The 24,222-nt window shown below is 28.9% G+C and overlaps 1 protein-coding gene and 1 long non-coding RNA gene across 2 annotated transcripts in view; one reads left to right on the top strand and one right to left on the bottom strand.

Moving 5' to 3' along the window:
- Positions 1 to 24,222, bottom strand: part of LOC123271216 — a 353,707-nt gene that overhangs the window by 81,878 nt on the left and 247,607 nt on the right. The window lies entirely within an intron of this gene.
- LOC123271235 lies at positions 9,619 to 19,943 on the top strand. The gene is made up of 3 exons (XR_006510811.1): positions 9,619 to 9,630; positions 15,421 to 15,426; positions 19,849 to 19,943. It is a non-coding gene; the product is annotated as an uncharacterized LOC123271235 (long non-coding RNA).

Raw genomic sequence — 24,222 nt, 5'->3', positions numbered from 1 at the left:
AACCTTATTTACATAGATATAGATATAGAAACGATAAGTGGATTTTAGTTTATTGCTAATTATAATTAAACTATATTGAATTAGACCGTGATCTTCGAAAGGACTTATTTTTGGGTAATACTGGAGCGGATAAAAAAAAATGGACTTGATCAGTTAAGTTTTTCGACAGTTATCGTGACCACGCCAGTTTCCATACATACATCAGACACACAGACGTATTCCGTTCCACGGAATAATTTTTTAAACATTTTTTTTATTTATTTAAGGTATTACCCTCGCGACTTCCGTCGTCAAAAGTTTATGCTAGAGTGTATGGTACACATACTGGATAGTCAATATTGACAAGCCTAAAACTTTTTGCTGTTTATGTACTTATTTCAGCCAATCACGAACGAGAAACTGATCGTTTGAAAAGTCTGGCAACACTGCGTGAGCGTTGAGACATTTTATAGTGGTTATACTGTAGTGTTTTGGACTAACTGTAGACTAACCTCTGTTTTGACACATGCGTTTATTTATTTATTTACATACATTTATTCAGAAATATAATTACAATGTCTGAAAAATTGACTTATAAAGGACGATTCATGAAAAAAGTCCTTGAAAAACGACAGAAATTTCTAGCAAATATGAAAATAACTATGCAAATAACAAATAGAAAAAAATAATTGACAATAATGTTTTGTTTTTTCAGAAAAATCAGTAACTAATTTTTTTATGTTGATGTATTAACTAATTTTAAATTTTAGTATTTTTTTTATTTTTTCATCTGACTATTATTTTTATAACTTATGAAAGATTAATAAATATTATTATATTAAAATTGATAACTTTTTGAATTTTTATAAATATAGAAAAATACTTATTTTCATAAAATAATCATTATTTTTTTTAAATAAATAAAATTAATAACTATAATATTACACCTAACGTAAATTAAACTTTTCAAATTTGTCAGCGCATGCGCGCCTCATACTTCTTTCGCGGCTCACAAAACTTGCGCTGTTGCCACAGCTTTATTAACGTATCCCCTCCTCGGTTAAAGTCTGGTAAATTTTTCATTACTTATTAATAAATATCTCTGAAACTGTGTGGTAATTATCAATGAATTTTCTTTTTTAAATTGCTTAGTTGTTAGTTAACGTTACTCTAGTTTTTTAAAAAGATCCTAAGAAAAGTTTCTGAGATATAAAAATTTTTGTAGGTAAACTTTTCGATATCCTGTATACCGTAATGTATAAGAGCGTTCAAAACTCAAACTTTGAAATTAAATATCTCGGAAACTAGACGGTCAAAAATTTTCAAATTGCGTCAATCGATGCAGAATTATATAAATATTAACCTGCCAAAGTTTAAAAAAAATCCTAAGAAAACGACTCTGGCGAGGGTAATACCTTAAAAAGCAAAATGTCTTTTAAAAATGTCAAGTATTGAAACTAGTGTTTTTCCATGACATTTATGTGTATATATTATTCTACAAGTGCGATAGAAAATAAATAGAGACAATTTTAGTTCAAAAAATCATTTGATTTTTGTAAGGCGAGAGTACACGGAGAAAAAAATTTAGCTACAGGAACTCTATAGTAAATAGTTGTAAAAAGTTCCAGTAGGTAAACGCATTCTTATGGTAACAATAAAGTTTGGCTCCTATAACTCTATGTCGTTGAGCTCTGAGAGCCCAACGTTATTTACCTCTCACAATTCTACAGGATCGTTCTGAGACTATAACAAATTTTATCAAATCTATAACGATTTAATATTGATAATTTAATAAATAAATGCAGCAGAACGAATTTATATTGCCAAGAATAATTGTATATGACAAATAAGAATAGTATTATAATAGAAATAAAATAATAATAGAACTTATATTACAAATAAAAATTATCACAATCACAATATATATGACAATATATTAAACTAATAAATTAAATTAACAGTCACTGTAAATGAACCTTGAAAAACCATAAACATAAAATCGTTCTAACGAAATTCAATTTAACAAAAAAAATACCTATTTCTTTAAATAAATGAACTGGAAACTTAATTGTCTTCATATATTTTTAATAATATGGGTGAGTAACAAAATAATTATGTTTGTCATTTTGGAAGGTTATGAAATATATCAGCGCACTCCACTACTACGCAATTTAAAGTTCTCCCAACTATACCGCTTGTTTCTCGGAACAATCCCGTTGAGCTCTGAGAGCTAAACAACATTTAGTTATCAGAACTAAATAAAATTTTGTTACTGTAACTCTATAACAAACAGTAAACTGTGTATAGTTATGGTAACTCTACAATTTGGTTCCCAGAACGAAATTTTTTTCCGTGTAGAGCACTACCCTATTCGCTTCGCTTATGAGGCGTGCAATTAATTCGACGATTACCTAGTTTGCTTTTCCTTTAAAAGTAGGATACCCTGAAAAAAAAGTGTTGTCCTTATCAGTATACAAAGTATCGTCGAAGGAGCTTTCTTAATTTAATTAGCTTTCTTATGGTAAAAATGCGTGTTGTGATTATCAAAATATCAGTATAGTTCTCAGAGCATTACCGAATTCAGTTTGAAATCTTTACTCTAACCAGTAATACTATAGTAAATTACGAGCTTTCCCGCATATTTGATCTTATTTATATTAATGTCCAGTGTATTTATAATATACTAGATGTAACGTTCGTACACATGCGCGCGTTTGAATGTTATTGTGGGATTATATATATCTTCATGCTTATGATACATTTGACCAATCACATACGAATAAATTGGCTTTACATATATTTCATCTCAATTTTATGTTGGGACTAGAATTGAATATGCGCGCGCAAGCGCGCGTCTAAATGTTAGTGTGGAATTATATCTATTTTCATGCTTATCTTATGATATATTTGACCAATCACATTACGAATAAATTGGCTTTACATATATTTCATCTCAATTTTATGTTGGGACTAGAATTTAATATGCGCACGCAAGCGCGCACCTGAATATAGAGTTTCCATATATTTTCATGCTTATGATATATTTGACCAATCACATTACGAATAAATTAGCTCCACTTATTGAAACACTAAATTTTTGTTTTGTTTAAAAATTTAGTTATTTAGACCATTAGACCTCGCGGATAAGAAAATAATCGTCTAAACTTATAAAAAGTGGGATTCGCTGCTCTGGAATATTCCGCTTCCGTGAACAAATGAATGTCTTTTGGTTTTGAATTATTTTATTAATTCTGGACAGAAGTTCTCACACGTGCCAGTTAATTTATTTTACTTGACCCTTTTAATTGAATATAGATAGTCGTAGTAAATAGATACCCGGGAAAAACGGATTAGATCTGGCCATATATAAACAGATCTGACCAGATCTGGTCAGATCTTTAAATTACCCGGGTACAAAATATTATATATAATTATATATACTCACGCATAATTATATACGAAAAATGGCCCTATATAATTATATAGAATTATTTCCATAGAAAAAAAAAAAAAACCGGCGCACGCTGGAACCGAACCTTGAACCTGGTGCTTGAAAGTCTAATTCATTACCTGTTTACCTACGAGGCTTCCTTGAAGAGTAGAGTTTGTAATAACTACAAGTAATGCAAATCGTACCCATGATCGATGCGTAATGAACAAAATTTTTTATCAAATTTGCAAATTATTAATTATCAATATATGCTGATAGAAAGATTTATTAACTATTAACAAATTAATTTATTCGAAGACAATTATTTAATTTATTAAATTCTAATAAATATTTTTTAACATTTAATAAATATTTATTTGGGAGGGAAGTATATTTATTAAAATAATTTATTAGTATTTATTAATAGTTAACAAATATAGTTATATCTGGCCAGATATAATAAAATCTTTTTATGTCTGATGTACTTTTCAACCCAGATATAGTTATATCTGTTTAGATCTGATCAGATATGACTAGATCTAATCATGTCTAATGTATTTACCAACTCAGATATAGTTATATCTGTTTAGATCTGATCAGATATGACTAGATCTGTTCATGGCTGATGTATTTTTCAACTCAGATATAGTTATATCTGTTTAGATCTGATCAGATATGACTAGATCTGATTATGTCTCCAATAGATCTGACCAGATATAATTATATCTGGTCAGATCTAAACCTTTTTCCCCGGGTAGATGAATAGTGGTAGTTTAGTAATAGTGTATAGCAGTGATAACAATAAACTTAACTTTATTACACAAAATAAGCACTTTTAATATAAACTTGTGATCTTTCGGTAACGCAACTTAACAATGAAATAGGATACTTGTAACAATAGAATGAATATTATTTAATATTAGAAATATTATAGCGAATTAATGGTAAATTATGGTGAATAGTCACCTAATAGTAGTAAAAAGGAATCTTAGATTAATTAGTAGTAAGTTTTATAAATTTTGGTGAGTAATCACCTGATAGTGGTAATAAAGATATAGTAGTAAATTGACCAAGAAATATCTAACGTGGTGGTTGACAATGGGGGATAGATCGAAGTGTCGATCACCGCTCAAGTTTTGAGGTTCGTAACCACTCTTCCCCTCCTCGCGTCGTCCTGTGACGTCACGGGGGCTACATATTAATTTAGCGAGTGTCGGTAACGAAAATTTCGGGTGGTAGTTCGCTAGGCTGATAAAATCGGGACATTTTGTAGTGTCTCAATATATTGCATCTCAATTTTATTTTGGGATAAGGTAAAAGCCCCAATAGATGATCACGTACCAGTATATGATCATCTATTGGGGCTTTTACCTTAGTCAGAAAATAAATTTAAACAATTATTGTAAGTAATTATAACTCTTGATGCAACTTGAAAATTAAAATTTATTATAACAATTATAATTTTATTTTTTTATCCATTTAAATACTTATTAAAAAATGAAATTACGTCAGTAAAGTGAATTCATAATCATTCCATTTAGCATTCGGTATTCTGACTAAAGTAAATTGAAGTATTGTGATAATTAGTATATGTATAGTGCTGAGCAAAATACCACCTATTGTTAGTAGAGCAATACCAAGTTTTTTTTCTCAGCATAATAAATATCGTGAGAGGAAATTTTTTTTTTTTTTTTTTTTTTTTTTTTTTTTTTTTTAAGTCTAGAACGAGTTTAAGAAATATAATTGATCATTAAATCATTAATAGCTTTCTCGAATCGTTATTGAAAATAAAAAATATTAATAATTTTATTAAATTATTGAGTCAGAACTAGTGGAAAAAATAGTGGAAAATTATAATGACTATTGCATGCTTCGCAACACTCTTGCATGCCAGAGTGCTTGACTCTCGACATTGCGGCATGTGACAATTTCGCGTTGTAAAATCTTTTTTATACTTTCAGTTAGACGACTTTTCAATTTTTCAAACTTCAAAAATCTGGTTTGCATCGGATTTCGACGTATGCGTTTGTATAAGTCACTCATAACTTTCAAATGGCTTAACCAATCGATATGCTGCTTACAGCTATTCAGAGGAGCCTTTTAAATTTGAATTTCTTGAAAATTTTGTTATTATAGACAAACAAGTGCACGGACTAACTGACAGCCGTACTAATAATTTTTTAACTACATTTTTTTGTAAATATACTAAACAAATGAGTAAAAAAACGCCGACTTTATACTTTAATAAAACTAGTTCTTAAAACATCCTTTTTGCACGACTCATAACCGAAGCGAATGAAGTAGTGCTCTACTCTTGTCTTACAAAAATCAAGTAATTTTTTAAACTAAAATTGTCTCTATTTGTTTTCTATTGCACTTGAAGAATAATATTTACAAATAAATGTCATGGAAAAACACTAGTTTCAACACATGACGTGTTTAAAAGACATTTTGCTTTCTAAATAAATAAAAAAATTATTCCGTGGACATCCGTGTGTCTAATGTATGTACGGAAACTGGCGTGGTCACGATAACTGCCGAAAAACTTAACTGATCAATTCCATTTTTTTTTATACGCTTCAGTATTATCCAAAACTAAGTCCTTTCGAATATCACGGTCTAATTCAATGTAGTTTAATTATAATTAGCAATAAACTAAAATTCACTTATCGTTTGTATATCTATATCTATGTAAATAAGGTTCGTTTACAACACACGTGCAGTACCTTTCTTTTCTGGGTGGACAATGGTGCGAAAGATTTAAAAGTATTTGTCTTTTATTTTAATCAATTTTATTATGAAAAATAAGATTATGAGGCGTGCACTTTCGTATTTTCCAAACTTTGTTTATTGATTTAGCGTTCCACACGCTCGTGCGTTGTGAAACGTTTAATTCCTAAATATATTAAGGAAATAATTGCAAATATAATTTAACTGACTTTCGTAGCTACCAACACGTTTTCACATGCATTATTTATAAGTATGCTAAAATTCTTTTAAACAAGAGTAAAAGTTGAATCAACTAAACTAATTTTCTTAAATCAAAAGTCTGCAAGTTGTGTTCTCGTAGTTTTATTGTAGTCTAGACCAAGACTAGTCTAGTCCACATAAATTAAAAGTTATAGTGATTTTTGTATAAGGCGCTATTGGCACGTGAATTGCTCGTAACCTATGCTCACGTGTGTTTAATATGGACGTTGCAGTTTAGGTAATACCAACGGAAATAAATGCATGTACGTGGCGTGTGGAAGACATGGAGAATAAGATCAGTAAGGATGTAAACGTGGAGGTGGTACACGTTAAAGCGGTGGTGGAAGTTAAGGATAGTTGTGCCACGCAATCGCCGGCATAGACGACGATATGCTGGCCGTTTCAAAGCGCAAGAGTATCCAGAGTACACGAAAGAGTGACCTGGATCAGCCTATAGGTCGTTGATCTCATGAGTTCTACAGTGAATGAGTACGACCTGGCTCACCAATGTCATTGTGCTTCAATTCCACTCCTTTCGCATTACATGGATAACCACACACCAAAAGCCATCAGCTAGGATCTGACATCATCCCACAGACAACTGAATCTAACCAAGTAATGCAGGATTTATGCTTTGGTTCGTTAACAGCAAACGCCAATATTTCCTACGTTATTTTTTATGCTTTCCAATTATAATTCTGTAAACGACCTGGGTAACTGTCGGATGAAAATCCACAGAAAAAAATGTGGGGTAAAAATTGCATCAGGTGATACGAAAATCGTATCACCTGTGGGTTCAACAGAGTTGATTTAAAATTTGTATCACCTTGTGATATTAAATCTGTATCTATTGGATTTTTAAATAGAACCAATTTGACGGCTTCTATACTCTAGCCTCGATGACAATAAACAATAAATACGCGTAAAGAAGAATTTTCGAAGGGTATTTTTAATAAACACTAGGAATTTAAATTGCGCGCGTACGCGCGCACTTTGATCTTGAACCAATCAGGAATTAGGGGCCACTAAAATTTTTTTTCTACGGCAACTTGAAATTTGATTATTTTCCTTCAATTACGACTGAAAACGAGAAAAATCAGCATATTTGTCCTTAAAATCATAACGGTTTCTTAAGTACCCCATTTTGCCCCCCCCCCTCCCCTATTTATTGATTAATATGTCAAATGGGAAGATCAAATAATATTGAATCATTTTTTTTTTTATTCAATATGTATAATTGCACGCTAAAATAATATAAACTGGGTATCAAATATTCTAGAGAAAAATTTTTTCAAGTTGAGAAAATTTTTTTCTCAGCTGAAGTGGCGCTGCTTCCCTAAAGTATCTAAAAATCTTGATCTAATATAAAAATTTATTGTATCAAATAATTAAGATAATTTGAATTAAGAAAAAATGACTTCCACCAAGAATAGAATTTCAAGAAAAATTTTTACTTCGGCCAACACAACTTCGGTCTTCCTTCAGACACCCGAAAATTTTATTGAGCCAAGAATTTTTTCCTCCAGTCAAGAAATTTTTCTTTCTGTATAATTGACAGAAATGATATTTAAAAATAACCGCTTCTTCCAAAGGCCACTCTAGTAGAATCGTCAAGCATAGAAATGTTGCGGCAAGTTTATAGAGTTCTTATACCACGTTTCTTGTCTTTTATAGTACATCATCCATCATATGCTAAAATAGTGCAGAAGAATTTCTAAAAAATGGTTTGAGTAAATGGTAAGCATTTTTTATAATTTTATATTTAATCATTAAAAATCATTGTTCTAATTTTTTTCAACATGTTAAAAAGTATTGTAGCTAAATTTAAGTGATGATTGATCTCTAATACCAATTTTTTTAAGTAGGGTAGGGCGGGGCTAGTTGATCGTAGGGGCAAGTTGTGCAATCGAAATATCTCGAAAACTAAGCAACTTACAACAAAAGTGTAAATGGTGAAAAGAAAGGGTTACGAGAGAAGAACACATCGCGCGAAAGTCAACTGCCGTCCGATGTTTAGACTAACTGACAAAACGTCTTCTTTTTTTTTGCGTCAAAAAAAAAAATAGGTCTTTAAAATTTTTCTCCTACACTCGCTTAAAAATGCTATATCGTGATCACGAAAGTATTCAAAGATGACTTAATGTTTGCCCTTTCGATTATATATGATTGTTTATTTTTAATTCTTATCATTCTTTTATAACCTAACTTTTATTTTGTTGCCTCAATTGGGGCTAGTTGAGCAAGGCGCTTACTGCGTGTTAAACCAGCCCTACTATATTTTCAATATTGAAAAATGAAATTTTTAGGTTCGAAGAGTCTAAGAAGAGAAAAAAAAAATTTTTAACTCCAAATTATCGGAAAAATTGTGCTTTAATGCTCCTTAAATGTTTTTAATGTATGTAATAAGTATTTAAAACAATATTTGACTAACCTAACTCTTAAAATACATAATAGATATGATAATGCTAAGTGCGCAGGCGCTAGAAAAAAAATTGGTGGAGTCACCGTGGGCATAATCCAAATTTCAACCGAGTATAATTTAATTTACACGAAATAATTTTTCAGATTATATCCCGTGAAATTTTACGCGATATAACCAGAAAAATTAATCGATTAAATCGAAGACTTCACTGAGTACAGTCCAAAAATAATTTAGTATACTTTGAAGGATATTGACTATAGTCTGAAATTTTTTTTCACTATAGATATCACGGAGTATACTATACTAGTATGTGCAGTTGGTTATTGTTCTTTCCGTGTACCCTATAGTACAACTATTTCCAGTATGTTTAACCCGTAGGCCTTATTACACTACCGTAGAAGAATAAGGCCTATTCGGAGGGTTTTTGAAAAAGTTCAATTTTGTTTTTGTTTATGGTGAAAATTACCATTTCTTTATTGTAATTCATGGCTAATTTAATAAAATAAAGATTAATAATACATTTCGATAATTCGATGCAGTATTTTTGATTTTTTTCAAAAAAACCCGCCAGTATTTTATGTTATTATTTTAAGAACAATTATAAAATATATAAATGTAAACAACGAAGAATATAACCTGTACGTGGACTAAAAAGTATAGTTGGCTTGCGCATGCATAGAAACTGATACAAAATTCACACCACAGTGATAAAATTTTTGTATCACCTTTGATTCTACAATTGAACCACTTTTTGAAATGCAATTTTAACCTTACTCGCGCTTTCTCTAGTGTCTCACTCGTTTTCACGCCAACTCTATTAGGTTGAGTAGTGTAGTGCGGGGAATCACCGTATAGCGCGAGTAACGAAGGGTTAATATCACTTGTAGTTTTGGAACCAATATTTTTTGCCGTAGCGTCGATATCATGAAATTTTAATTCTTTGAGTAATTTTCTGAATTGTTAGAAATCCTTAGTTTTTTTTAAATAAGCCGTTAAAAACAGTGGCCATACGTTTTTATTTTAATGAATCGATTTTTATATAGAACACCGAAAAAAATTTGTAGAGTTAATGTAGCGTAGATAATTTTTAATTGACTTTATCTCTTCCGAGTGAAATTCCTTTCCGAGAAGAATAATTTTATTCATATATTACGAATAAAAAAACCTCGAGAAAAAAATTCTTAATTCTTTTATTAAATAAAAATAAAAAGACAGTTTGGACAGTCCAAAAATGCACGTCTCATAACGATTATTTGATTTAAAAAATGAATATTAAACACTGAAAACAAAAGTTTCTTTTGGAAAAAAGGCACGGAAAAAAGTAAACTGTAATAAATAATAGTCGATTTATAATAAGTAATGATCAATTGGAAAAAATTACCATTTTAAACAGTAAAATCGTGGTTTTAACAATCACTTTATAATATTTATTATTTAAATGCTACAATTTATTATTTACATGGAAGAAAATACTATTTCACACAGTAATATTCGCTATGTGAAAGTCCGAAATATTAAAGTATAATAATTAAGAATTTTGACTTTGATATTTATCATTTTGTACCTGAAAAATGATTGCATAATAAGGTAAAAGCCCCAATTATTGACGGGGGTCTAAATATTGACACCCTAAATTATTTTTAAATATATTAAATTATCTGTAGTAAGAATAACGATCAAATAAATTTTTATTAAATTCTAATTAATTAAAAAATTGAAAAAAATCACATTCAGTTCAAAATATTAAATATTAATTATTAAAAAAAAATAAAGTTAGCACCAGTTCATCAAATCAGCTTACGAGCGTCTATTTTCTTAACAACTTTGGTTAGAAAAGCATTTTTTCACAGCCGAGTTTAAAATATATTTTTTAGGTAATTATATGATCTATTTTTTTTTTTTAATTAACAATATATGAAATATTTATAAAATTAAATAATCGAAATTAATTGTATGCTTTATGATATTTAAATAATGGGAGTCAACAACTAGTTCATAATTTTTATGGTGAATCCCATATTGACAGCCAGTCGACAGCGCTATGACGCCTTTTTTTTTAAGTATAAAATACGTTATATACGCGATTATATTCAAGGCTTTTAACTGTCAAATAACTCGGCGTGTTTTAGTGTTAAATAAGTTTTTAAATAAATTGTTATATTTTTCATAATAATTATTCATTCATAGAAATTATTATTAATTAACTTTAATAATATTGATTACTTTATACCAAGTTTTTGATAAATAACAATATAACCAAATGATTCGACGCATGTGCAGTAGGAGCGTCAATAATTGGGGTTACGGTACGTCAATAATTAGATCAATCAGTTTTTTAACCCGTCAATAATTGGTGTATCCAGATCATATATTTAATTATTTAAAATTAATTAGTAAATATCACTGATTATCATTTTAAAAAAAGAAATTGATTAGTTAAAACATTACTGAAGACATTACCACAAACAAAATACATCGATATTTATATTTGATTGCTTAAAAAAAATGAAATCATAACTTTGTCTCTTATAGCGTCAATAATTGGGGCTTTTACCTTATGTAAAAAATATAAACTACAGTTACTAAATTTATATACAAGCAACGTCAATATTTACAAAGTAAAATGATAAATTTTAAACGCAACGCTAAAAATCAAATTATAATTATTGATTTGCTTGGACTGGTAAAATATATATTTTAAGAGTAGAATTTTATTGTTTCAAATGTTAAATTTTCCGAGAGTGAAGTCTTCCCCTTCTGCTCATAGTATAGACAACATATTGAAACGGCAATTTTTACTGTTTGAAACTGTAATTTTTTAAGATGAGAGAGTCGTTATTTACTATAGTGACAGCTAATAATCACATTTTCGATATTAAATTAAAAATTGTGGCTTATATACTTTCTACATTAAATTTTGTAATATTTACATTTGTGCCACTCCAATGTCCGCTGTACTGTTTGAAACTATAAAAATTAACCGGAATTCGAATGAATTTTACAGTTTACATTAAATTGTTGCAATAAAAAAATTAATTTGTTAAAAATTTGATTTTTTGATTAAAGAAATAAAAATTTTTTTTGCAGTTATTTTCTTGTTGAAAAACATTTTCTAGATTTGGAAAAAAAAATCATTGGATCAAAATTCGCAAATTGTCTATCTAAAATTCTTTTTTTCCCAATCAAACATTTTTTTTTCAACGAGAAAGTTACTGTGAGAAAAGTATTTATTTCTTCAGCTAACAGTAAAATTGTTCAAAATTTTAAACAAAAATTAGTTATTGTAATGGCAATTTTTTTCAAAAGAAATTTTTCTCTCAGTGTATGGACAATTTACCAAATTGTGCTTTAATTTAAAATTCAAAATTTCGCATCATTTTCCTCTCAGATAATAAAAATAGAGCACAAGCGACTATTAAGCTCCAGAAGTTGAAGACAAGCTATGTTAAATTCGAGGTTATTAAATTTTTTTTCATTGAAAATCATTAGACCATATTCACGAAAGTTTTTTAAAGTTATATAATTTTATATGAAGGTCATCGCGATAAGAGTTTACTCATTTAGTTTGCGTGACTTACATACGTGTTTTGCATATACACACATTTTCTTTTTGTAAGTTTGTTTAATGCACGAATATTATTCTATAATACTCCAAGACGGCTGACGGTTCTTTTCATGTTTTTTTTCATAGTCCTAAATTATTTTTTTAGCTAACATGTTTCTTCTCTATGCTTCACTACTTCCAACACTCAACACAAGTTATTCGTTATACATAAAGCAGCTCGATTTACCCCTTGGAGAGGCTAGATTTTTCAAAGCTCCGCTGTATAATGCTAATCATTTGCATACATCGAGTTAGTGTAAATTTCAGTCTGAAATTATTTTAATAAATTATTGTTATACTATTTTAGAGTTCAATGTACGTGCAACTACGGATGAAAAAATTTGACAAGCGGTTGACTCTGCAACAAGGTAGCCCTTATTAAAAAAAAAAGATTGAAAACGATTCGAAATGGTTCAAAGCGATTAAAAACGATTCAACTTGACAAATATATACACGGAGAAAAATCAATTATACTATTTACTATACAAAAATATTAACTCCTACTATCTGAAATGGTAATAAAATTAATTAGTCACAAATTAATAGATGGTATAATTGACAATTGTAATAGTTACTATTAATAATGGTAAAGATTACTATCGAAAATGATAATTGTAATTATTAAAAATTATAACCTCTATAATCGAAGATAGTAACTGTAACCATCTCAGATTGTAAAAATTCTGAAAGAAAAAATAATATAAATTTATTTAATTAAATTCTTTATTTGAATCCATATTTTAGTTATGTACATTTTTTCCTTTAAAATATTAAAATAAGTAATAACACGATCGTTTAAATCCATATATGATAAAAATTTTCAAATATTAGAGCTGTGATTGATTACTTTGAATGACATAATTTTTGAAAATTATGTTTTTTAAAAATTTTTTGTAAGATTAAAAATTTTTTTTTGAAATTTCAATTTTTTTTTAAATTTCAATTTTATTGAAAATTTTGATTTTTTTGGAAATTGCAAATTTTTTTTGAAAAATTTGGCATTGAAACTTGTGTTAGACAAATAAGAATTTAAATATAAATTCAATCCGAATTTAATCCCGATATTTTGTGCACTACACTGCGCTACAACTGCTTTTAGTTAATTCAGAAATGCATCCACTCTAACGCAGATTCTTAATTTAAATATTTTTTACTACCTTAGATAGTAACTATTGTTATTACTGATGGTAACTGCAACCATCAGGTTATATTAGGAATAACGATTTTGATAATAGTAGTTACTAGTTAAAATAATAAAAGCTCTTATTACTGATTACCATCATAAATAGTAGTTACCATCAGAATTGTAACTACACGGAAAGAAAATTGAAGGAGTTTTTACTATTTTACTATTGTAATTTTTACTAAATAAAATAGTAACGGTGGACTATACTTCTCATTTAGTAATTTTTACGATCTACTATTGTAAATTTTATCCAGCAAATAAGACTAGCAAGAGTCTTAAAAAATCGAATACTATAGAGCAAATTATACAATATGTGTTTGTGAACTTTACAATTCAACTATTGTAAAAATTCACAGTTGGTTTTTTTAAAAGAAATATTAGGGAGGGAGAGAGATAGAAGGTTGGACTAATTGGTACCTGTACAGTAATCGAAAAAAGAAACCGACATTTTCGTACTATCTGGGAATCGAACCCAGAACTCTGTGTTGGCAGCCAGAGACTCTCCCTCTACGCTATCCGAGGTAAACTAAGACCCATATCCTTTAACATTTACATAAACTCGGAGTCTAGCGCTGTGCACGGCCATCACTCACACTAATTGAGAAACATTCCAATTCAACTATTGTAAAATTTGCTATAGTTCTATTGGAAAGATACAGAGGCAGCACTGGAAATTTTCATCTCTTACTTTTTACAATAGTAATATCGTATTTTATCATGAATAAATAGTATTTCTTCTTCTAAAATATTTGACAATTAATAGTAATAAAAGTATAGTCCAGCTTTACAATAGTTGTATCGTAAATTTTCCCAGAAATTTTTTCTCGTGTATTACAATTCAGATGGTTTACATAATTATTTAAATAATATTCACTACTATCGAATTCAGTTAATAGATTTTACCACAACTAGATAATAAACTTTACTATAAAATTTTCTCCGTGTAGATATACATTTTACATGGGTTGAATCGTTTTAAATTTTTAACTTCCCGCTAAGAAAATTGAAAATTTTCAAAAATCGGGAAGTTATTGGTTTTACCCCGTTTTTCGAAAATCGAGTTTTCATTAGATCTCGACGTTTTGAGGTCCTAGGAAGCTTTCCTGACTATTCCCGCGAGGGTGTCACTATGTCTGTGTGTATGTGTGTGTGTGTGTGTGTGTGTGTGTGTGTGTGTGTGTGTGTGTGTAAGTATGTAAACCTCTTATAACTTTTGAACGGTTGAACCGATTTCATCGCGGTTGGTGTCATTCGAAAGGGCTTTGCCAAACTTAGATTTCCTGTTAATTTGAACCGATTCGGACCGATAGATTTTGAGAAATTTGGAGAAATCTAAAAAAAAGTAGGAAAAAAAATTTTTTCTGAAGTGGTTTTTTTTGGATAACTTTTAAACGGCTCAATCGATCGATTCCAAAAACTAATCAGCTCTCAATTTTGAAAAACCACGTCGATCGCCGCCAATCCGGTCAAAATCAGTTGATTCGTTCGAGAGATATCGTGAACGAAAGAAAACCGAAAAAAGTGTTTTTTCAGAGTTACTCCGAAATTTCTAGTTTGACCAATTGAAACTTAGAAATTATTTATAAGGCTTAAAAAACTACGTAGAATGCCGCCAACCGCGTAAAAATCGGTTCATTCATTCAAAAGTTATTGCGGTATGAACATTCAAAAAATAGTGTTCTATGAAACTTCTATCAGACTTTTGAGCTCAAAGAGCTCAAAAGCATAGAAAAGGTATATTTTTGAGCTCGGAGAGCTTAAATCAACACACAGATTGTACTTTTGAGCTCGAAGAGCTCAAAAAAGCGGCCAGGTATTAACGGAATTAGCGGGAAGTTGCAGGGATGGCCTTTAGGGTCAACCGTTTTCCTAATTTTTTTTTGTTAATAAGGGAGTTATCGTCGAAAAACACCTTTTTGTAAATTTTTAATTGTAATTTTTTCCAAACGAATCAACCGATTCTTAATTAGTTTGCGATATTCAATGCATTTTATTAAGTACAAAAATATACTATTAGTTACACTGAAAAAAAAAAAAAAAAGTATCTTTCCACTTACAACATTTCTTATGCTAAAAGAAAAACTTGGTAAGATTATTGATCCATTTATCATTATAACTTCACTTTACTCAGATAATTGCATGCCTCATAAGCGAAGCGTTAAGGTAGTGCTCTACTCTCGACATATAAAAAAAGCAGTTTTCTCGAAACTGAAATTGATTTCTTTTAACTTATATCGCACTTACAGGATAATATGAATGCACTTATATCGTCAAATAATCTGTCAGGCATAAAAAAATATATTTCAATAACAATTATTTTCTTTAACATAGTAAATAATAACATTAAAACTAATCCTTCCTGGACGTCCGTGTGTCTGTGTTCATGGATCCGTGTATGTGGTAGAGAAATTGGTCGAAAAAATTATTGTACCGGAATAATTGTTTTTTTATCATTTAAAGTAACACTCTAAAGACTTTCTCAATTAATATAAGCGTTCAATTCACTGTCGTTTAATTATTATTTATAAAAAATTAAGATACGACTGTGTATTTGTATGTCTATATTTACATTTTATTATAGTATTTTTCTTTCTCACCATGGAATTATAGCGCCACTAAACCATAGCAGAGTTTTCTGTTTTTTGTATTTTATTTTATTCAATTTTAATAATGTTAAAATTTTTTTTTACTTTCAGTCATTCCAATATTCGTCAAAATTCTTTATCTTAATTTAAAATAATTCGAACAATTTAATAATTGATGATTTTTACTTATTTAATAAAATAAAGTAATAAAATGACTTTCGTATTTATTACTTGCCGGATTAAATAAACAGATTTGGCAACAATGCGTTCGATTATACCCATTAGAGACGTGCATGAGTGTGTTAGTTAAATATTTCTCTCTCTGTAACTATATTTCTATCCTTTTCTTTTTTCTTAGCGGTTGACGCGACGTTGCCAAATCTTTATTCGAATAAATAGCTGACGATAAACGAGTCAAAAACATAAAATTAAACTTTAAATATTTCAAAAATTATATCGGTAATGTATTATTATTAAATTTTTTTTATATTTTACAATAATCCAAGTTTCTTGTGTATAGTTTTTTATTCGTTAAAGTTGGGAGGTTAATTTTGAAAAAAATAATTAAAATTTCGACTAAAGTTTGTTTGTCATAAGAGACCATGTTTAAAGAGATAAAAAATGTGATTTTTGAAGATTTAATATCTACACGGAAAGAAAATTGTATGAAAAATTACAATGAAAACATCGTAATTTTTAGTATAGGACATTGCAGTGCCGGACCAGAACTCAAACATCGTAATTTATACGATGCAACATCGTAAATTTCTATCATTCAAATTAAAAAGAAGTTAAGGTCACCGAAAAAATAATTCTGTATCATCCAGGAATCGAACCCGGTGTCCTCTCCGCCTCAAGTCCAAGGTTTATCCCCTCACGCTATCGGAGGGAATTTCTAAAGTTTCTGTTCAGTCACATAATAAGACCCTCGATACAGTAGTTGGTTATCTTGCGGTGGTGGCGTCGCAAACTACTAGACTCTGTCTCTCTTTCATTAAAACATATAGTATGCGTCCTTATTCACTTGCTCTTACGGAAAAAAAATTTACTAAATAACATCGTAATTTTCAATAATTCAAATTGTATTCTGTAGACGGCAGCATCGTAAAAATCGAGATACTGAAAGTCTAGTCCTGGATTACGATGTTACTATAGTAATTTTTCATAGGATTTTTTTTCCGTGTAAGTACCTAAACAGTGAATCTTTTTAAAATTTTGGGATTAGATAAATGACATATTTATTTATACGTATACTTAATTTTAAAGCCCCAAGTTGGAAATTATTTTTCACATTAGATTCGGTCGAACCTCGTTAACGTGGAAAATGAGATTATGAGGCGTGCACTTTCGGATTTTCCAAACTTTTTCATTTTCGAACAAATATTTAAATAAATAAAAATTGAAATTATAAGTGTATTAATAAATTTTAGTTTTCAAGTTGTATCAAGAATTATAATTACTTAAATTAATTGTTGAAAATTCATTTTTTTGAGTAGATATTATATAATCCGAGGTTAGTTTTTTAAATAAAAAATATTATTGGTTTCGTTTGTTTTTTAACTTTGTAAATTTTTTTGAAAAGATTCGTTAACCCACGGTAAATAAAAAAATTAAATAAATAATCAATTTATTTGATTTTCCATGATTAAAAAACGGAAGAGTCACACATTTGATTACACAATGATTACCCAATTTTATTTGTGATGTAGTTTTAATTGAATACATACGGGGAATGTGATTTAAAAATATCCATACGTTTCATTGGTACATTGGTTAACACAAATTACATGTGTTAAAAAAGTGGAACGAGTCATATTGTATTTTGTACGTGACCGAGAAGAATAAATTAGTTGATATTGATCAGAGCATATAATACGTAAACTGTTCGTGTGCTTTTTTCTATACTTACGCTTGTGGAATAATTCATATTTATATTCTGAATGGGTATCCAATGTATATTTCATACTATTAACATTCGTTTATCACTATTTAATATTTAGCATATTTTTTTAGTTTATACCTCGTAAAGCATCAGGAGAGAATTCGGAGTCAATTTCACTCCTATCACCCGGAAAAACGGAGTGAACTAACAACTCTTCGCGTACAGAGTGGAGTCGGATATTTTTTCAGCGGAGTGAAGTTGGAGTTTAAAAAGATTGAAATTTTCAAAAAAACATTTTTGTAGGTATAAACAAATGAAAATTGAAGTTATTACAAAAAAATTCGAATAAAGTATAAATTTGAATTAGAAAAAAAAAAAGTTATTTTTATTGATCACACCCGACATGAAAGGGTAGATTTCTAAATTTGAGCACATAGTAATAGTTCAAAGATTTGATTTACCTTTAGAACATTGATAAAATTAAAAAATTTAAGGAAAATTATACATTTTATAATGAAAATTTTAACTTATTTCTTGAGTTTTAACGTGCACTTTACGGAATTTTGATAAATGAATTATGCTGTAGTTATTCGAGGATAATGATATAAAAATAATTATTTTTCATATTTTAACTGATTTTAGAAGTTGTAGCAAAAATAGAAAAAATTATTGAAAAAAAATATAATAAGGTTAATTGAAGCTTATTACATGAACTTTGAAATACAATTACCAGAATTTAGTTATCTATTATGGTTTTGAAGTTGTTTGAAAAAATCTCGTAAAATTTTGATTTTCATGAAAATGGACCGATTTGGCCCATTTTCGAACTTGATCGAGATTTTTGTTCTTAGAATAAAGGTATTGAATTGAGTTTCATCGAGGTAAGTCAAGAATTGCGGATCTATATACATATATGTAGGAACTTCTGAGCTGATGCCATTTTTTGGTATAACTCAACGGAATTGAACACATTATAGCCGAATCTTAAATAAAGTCCAATGTAAGTAGTTCTGCAACAGGTAGACTTTAAAAAATATTATCAGTAGACATAATACAATCTCCTTTCGTAATTAATGACATTTTTAAAGATATAAGCTCATTCTGATGTTACACTCATGGAGACTTTTTATTTAAATACCCACACGAATTTTTTATATATTTCACAAATATTAGAAATATCATATATATAAAATATATGAAAAAATCATGTACGTACTCAAATGAAAGATCTCGATGAGTGTAACATCAAAATGAGCTTATATCTTTAAAAATATCAATAATTAATAAATTACAATGTATTTTGTCCACGGATGATATTTTAAAATATATAAGCTCATTCTGATGTTATACTCACGGAGACCTTTCATTCGAGTACCCACATGAATTCTTTTATATATTTTATATATTTCACAAATATGAGAAATATCATATATATATATATATATATATATATATATATATATATATATATATATATATAAAATATATGAAAAAATTATGTGGGTATTCAAATGAAAGGTCTCGATGAGCGTAACATCAGAATGATTTTATATCTTTAAAAATATCAATAATTAATAAATTACAATGTATTTTGTCCGAGGATGATATTTTAAAATATATAAGCTCATTTTGATGTTACCCTCATGGAGACCTTTCATTTGAATACCCACACGTATTTTTGATATATTTTATATATTTCAAAAATATCATTTATATAAAATATATGAAAAAATCATGTGCGTACTGAAATGAAAGGTCTCGATGAGCGTAACAGCAGGATGAGCTTATAGGGGAAGGGGGGCAAAATGGGCCCCTTAAGAAAAAAATGTTGATATCCTTAGTGTTTTTCTCTGGTTTCACTTTTTTTTAGTCCCTTGCCAAGTATTTGACCTCAATTTGCTCTGTTCATTAAAAATGAAAAATTGAAAATGTGGGGCAAAATGGGCCACTTTCAGAAAATTTTTATAATATGAGTTTTTCAGCTCGTTTTACTTTTTTTTGCCTTTTACTGAGTTTATGGTATTAATTTTTTTGTGTATATCGAAATTAAAAAATTGAGAAAGGTGGGGTAAAACGGGCCCCCCAAAAAACTCAATATGTTTCTTACTTGTTTTATATTTTGAATTTTTTTTATTATGTACACGGTGAGAAATTTCTGTAGAAATTTACTATGCATACATAATAAGACTGAACCTTAATGACTCAATTCAAAATATTACCATAAAAATTTAAGAATATCATATTGTACCAATCAATATTTACTAGGGACCATAGTAAATTTGACCATGCAACTGTTACATAAACATATATAAAAAATTTTCGTAAACTGACAGAACAAAAACTGTTAGTGTGCTTAAAACTTTTCATTATAGTTCCATAGTAAAATTTCTGTTGCTCAGTCGACAATAAAAATTTATAAAAAAGTTTCACATTTAGTCACGTGTACTCGGTTTAAATTTAAAATTGTGACTATGAAATTTTCAAATGTCCCATAGTAAACGTATGCGCATCAGTCGCGACGCGCGCTCTTTCATTTTTTCGTGCTGCTTTGTTTTGTCAACATAAGTCTACAGACGCTATCAGTAGTGGTTAACGGTGTTATGAAAATTGCAATAAACATTAAGTTTTAAATAAATATTAGTTTATAAATCCATCAACACATGAATAGTTAATGAAAATTTGTAAGATTAATAAATAATAAAATATTTAATAATTTACCGCGAAAAATTAAAATGAAAACAAACATTTGATGGTTAACCTGCAACCGACACTTCTAATAATAATAAAAAATAATTTAAAAGTTATTTATTGTGTTTATAATTATTCATAATAAAATTAACTGCCAAAATAAATCCTACGTTCATTGTTAAAAATGAAAAAAAAATAAAAAAAACTATATTTTAAAAAAATATTTTTAAAAATTATTGCAAACAAAAAAAATCTTGTTTGGTTTGATATTTTTTGATTGCTAAAACATTTTTACTCTAAAATTTTTTATTTTTTACAAACGTTTTCTTATTTTTTTTGCTATAGTACATTCGGAAATTTAAATTATTGCATATTTCATTTTACTATGGTACATTTCAATTTCTACCATTTACTATGTCTGATTTCATTTGTTTCGGAAATTACTATGGGCCATTGTAAAATTTTATTCTGAGTCAATAAGGTTCACTAGTAATATGCACCATTGTAATATCTAAAATCCATGCAGAATAAAAAATAATGGAAATTTCTCACAGTGTATTCAGTATAAAAAATTAGGATAACGATAGACTCTAAAAGCCATCCCTGCAACTTCCCGCTAACTCCATACCTAAGCGCTCCACATTTCACGCCAAAAGCAATAATAAATCAGGTAAAAAATGTCGGAGTAATTTAAAAAAAAAACGCGTTTTTTGAATTATTTCGACAACAGTATCTCTCAAACTAATCAATCAATTTCAGTCGCGTTGATGGCGATCAATGCGGGTTTCCAAGCTTAAAAACAGATCAGTTTTTCGAATCGATTGGTGAAGCCAATAAAAATGTATCACAAAAAAAAAAAAATTTTTAGAATTTTTTTGACGATATCTCACAAATGAATTAACCGATTTAAAAAAAAATTAAAGGCATTATATGCAGTCTTTCTAGAATAAAAAGATTATTTATCACTAACCAAACAATCGAACGTGAAATTTCAAAGATATGTTAAAAAATTACTTTTTAAAATTTTTTAAAATTAAATATCTCTTGAACCATTCAACCGATTTTGACGTTATTGGCGGCGATTGAAGTGATTTTTTAAGCTCTAAAAATAATCTCGTTGAATCAAAAACGATCTAGGAATAAATGTCGGAGTTATGTAAAAAAAAAAAAAACACTTTTTCCCTGATATTTTGTTCACGATATGTCACAAACGAATCGACCTATTTTGATCGCGTTGACGGCAATCGACGCAGTTTTTTAAGCTTAAGAGTTGATTAGTTTTTGAAAACAATTGATTCAGCAGATTAAAATTTATTAAAAAAAAAAAACATTTTCTGAAAATTTTATTTTCGAGATTACTCAAAATCTATTGGCCCGAATTACCTTAAATATTATAAAATATTTAGGGGCAAAGAAACTCTTTCGATTGCTGTCAATCCCGTTTGAATCAGTCGATCCGTTTAAAAATTATACACACACACACACACACACACACACACACACACACACACACACACACACACACACCATCGCAAAAATAGTTAGGGAAGCTTCTGTAAAATAAATAGTTTTTTAACAAAAAATATAGTAAATAATGCTGTTATTTAACTCGAGACCTAGTTCGTACTTTACCTATATAATTTTTTCTATAATTCAAAAATTCTAGAACACGTTTAACTGAAAAATATTCTTTGATTTTGAAAGTCTAATCAGCCCATTATACCTCCGAAACACTTCGAGAGTTGAAAATGTTGGGGGCCCATTTTACCCCTAAATATTTTTGGATATTCAAAATTTTAGGGGGCCCATTTTGCCCCTAGGGGCCCTTTTTGCCCCCCCCCCTTCCCCTATCTTTAAAAATATCAATAATTAAGAAATGAGATTGTATTTTGTCTATTGATGATATTTTTTAATATACACTGATAGAAGGATTTATTTGTATTAAATAATATTTGTTAGTAGTTAACAAATCATTTATTAGAGACCACTTTTTAATATTAAACAAATATTTCTTAGTATTTAAAATGATTTGTTTATATTTAATAAATCTGATATTCATTTATTAAATATTAATAAATCTTTTTAAATACTAACAAATATTTGTTAAGGACTAACAAATGGCTTCTAATAAATGATTTGTTAAATATTAACAAATCTTTTTAACTATAAATAAATCCTTCTATCAGTGTATAAGCTCATTCTGATGTTACACTTATCGAGACCTCTCATTTGAATACCCGCATGAATTTTTTATATATTTCAATTATATAAGACATATCATATGTATATATATATATAAAAGAGAAAGAAGAGGGGACTGGTCGTTAAATCTTTCTCGAAGTGAATTCCACTGACGAAGGGCATAACTCAAGTGAAAATCATTCACCCCATAGATTTTTTACAGTGTATGAATGACTTGAAATATTCAATACTCATTCTTTAGTAATCGAATCGATTTCTTTATATGAAGGATCATACTGATGTAATTTATAGGTCTTTAAAATTAGTTTAATTAATGTCTCGACTTTCATGTTAATATGTAATCTAGGCCGTCATTGCATACGAAATTTCGGTTCGCTGTGTAAAAAGAAAAGATAAAAAAAAAGTTTTTGAAACTAACATGAATTCTAGCTAATGGAGACACAATTTGTATGAGGCATGCATTTTCTCTTAAACTCATAAAAAATGGCAATGAAAGGTATGGAAAATTTAAATTAGTGTTAAAAAAAAATAGGTTAAGTGGATGTCGCGCCAAGGAATGAATTGAACGGGTTAACAAAAAGATGAAAAGTTAAATAAAAAAATCTCTATAGTGAAAAAACGTAAAAAATAATAAAAGTTTAAATTAACAAAAAAAAAGTATAAGAGTCTATGGATTTGTTCGAATAGTGAGGAAATCCTAGTAAAATGTATTATATAGTACTAGATGAAGAGAAATTGTGAGAAGGTGGTAGAAGAGGCTGAGTCGTAGTGCAGCAGATTCCCGTGCTCGATTTCAAAAGCTTAACGAGCCATTCATGAGGACTTACGGGCGTGGATGATTCCTATTGCTCGTTTTCGTGTGTATAAGGACTAGCACTCGTGCGAGAAAAGCCAGTTTGATTAGGGTCTAGGATGAGTGTGCGTTCAGGCGCATTGAGCGTGTTTCAATTTGTTGAGATTATTTTTTATTTTTCTCAAGGGATCAATTCACTCACACGCGCAAATATATTTTGATATATATATATAAGCAATGATCATAATGTAAGAATAGGTTAACAGATATATAGGAATAGGAGTGATGATCTGCTGATGGTGAATCAATCCGTGCGCAAAGGTCAATAATCTTCCAAGATAAAAGAGATTTCGAAAGTGGTAACAATACATGCAATAAGGGAGCTTAAGACATTTTTATAAGTTGTTTGTTGGACTCATGTTAAATTCAGAAGGTCTCCGCAGATGAAAGATATTTTTAGGAATTTATTACAGTAAAAAAA

Source organism: Cotesia glomerata, linkage group LG9 (genome assembly GCF_020080835.1).
Source record: "Cotesia glomerata isolate CgM1 linkage group LG9, MPM_Cglom_v2.3, whole genome shotgun sequence".
In the NCBI taxonomy this organism is placed as follows: domain Eukaryota; kingdom Metazoa; phylum Arthropoda; class Insecta; order Hymenoptera; family Braconidae; genus Cotesia; species Cotesia glomerata.
This window is presented reverse-complemented; position numbering and strand designations above follow the sequence as displayed.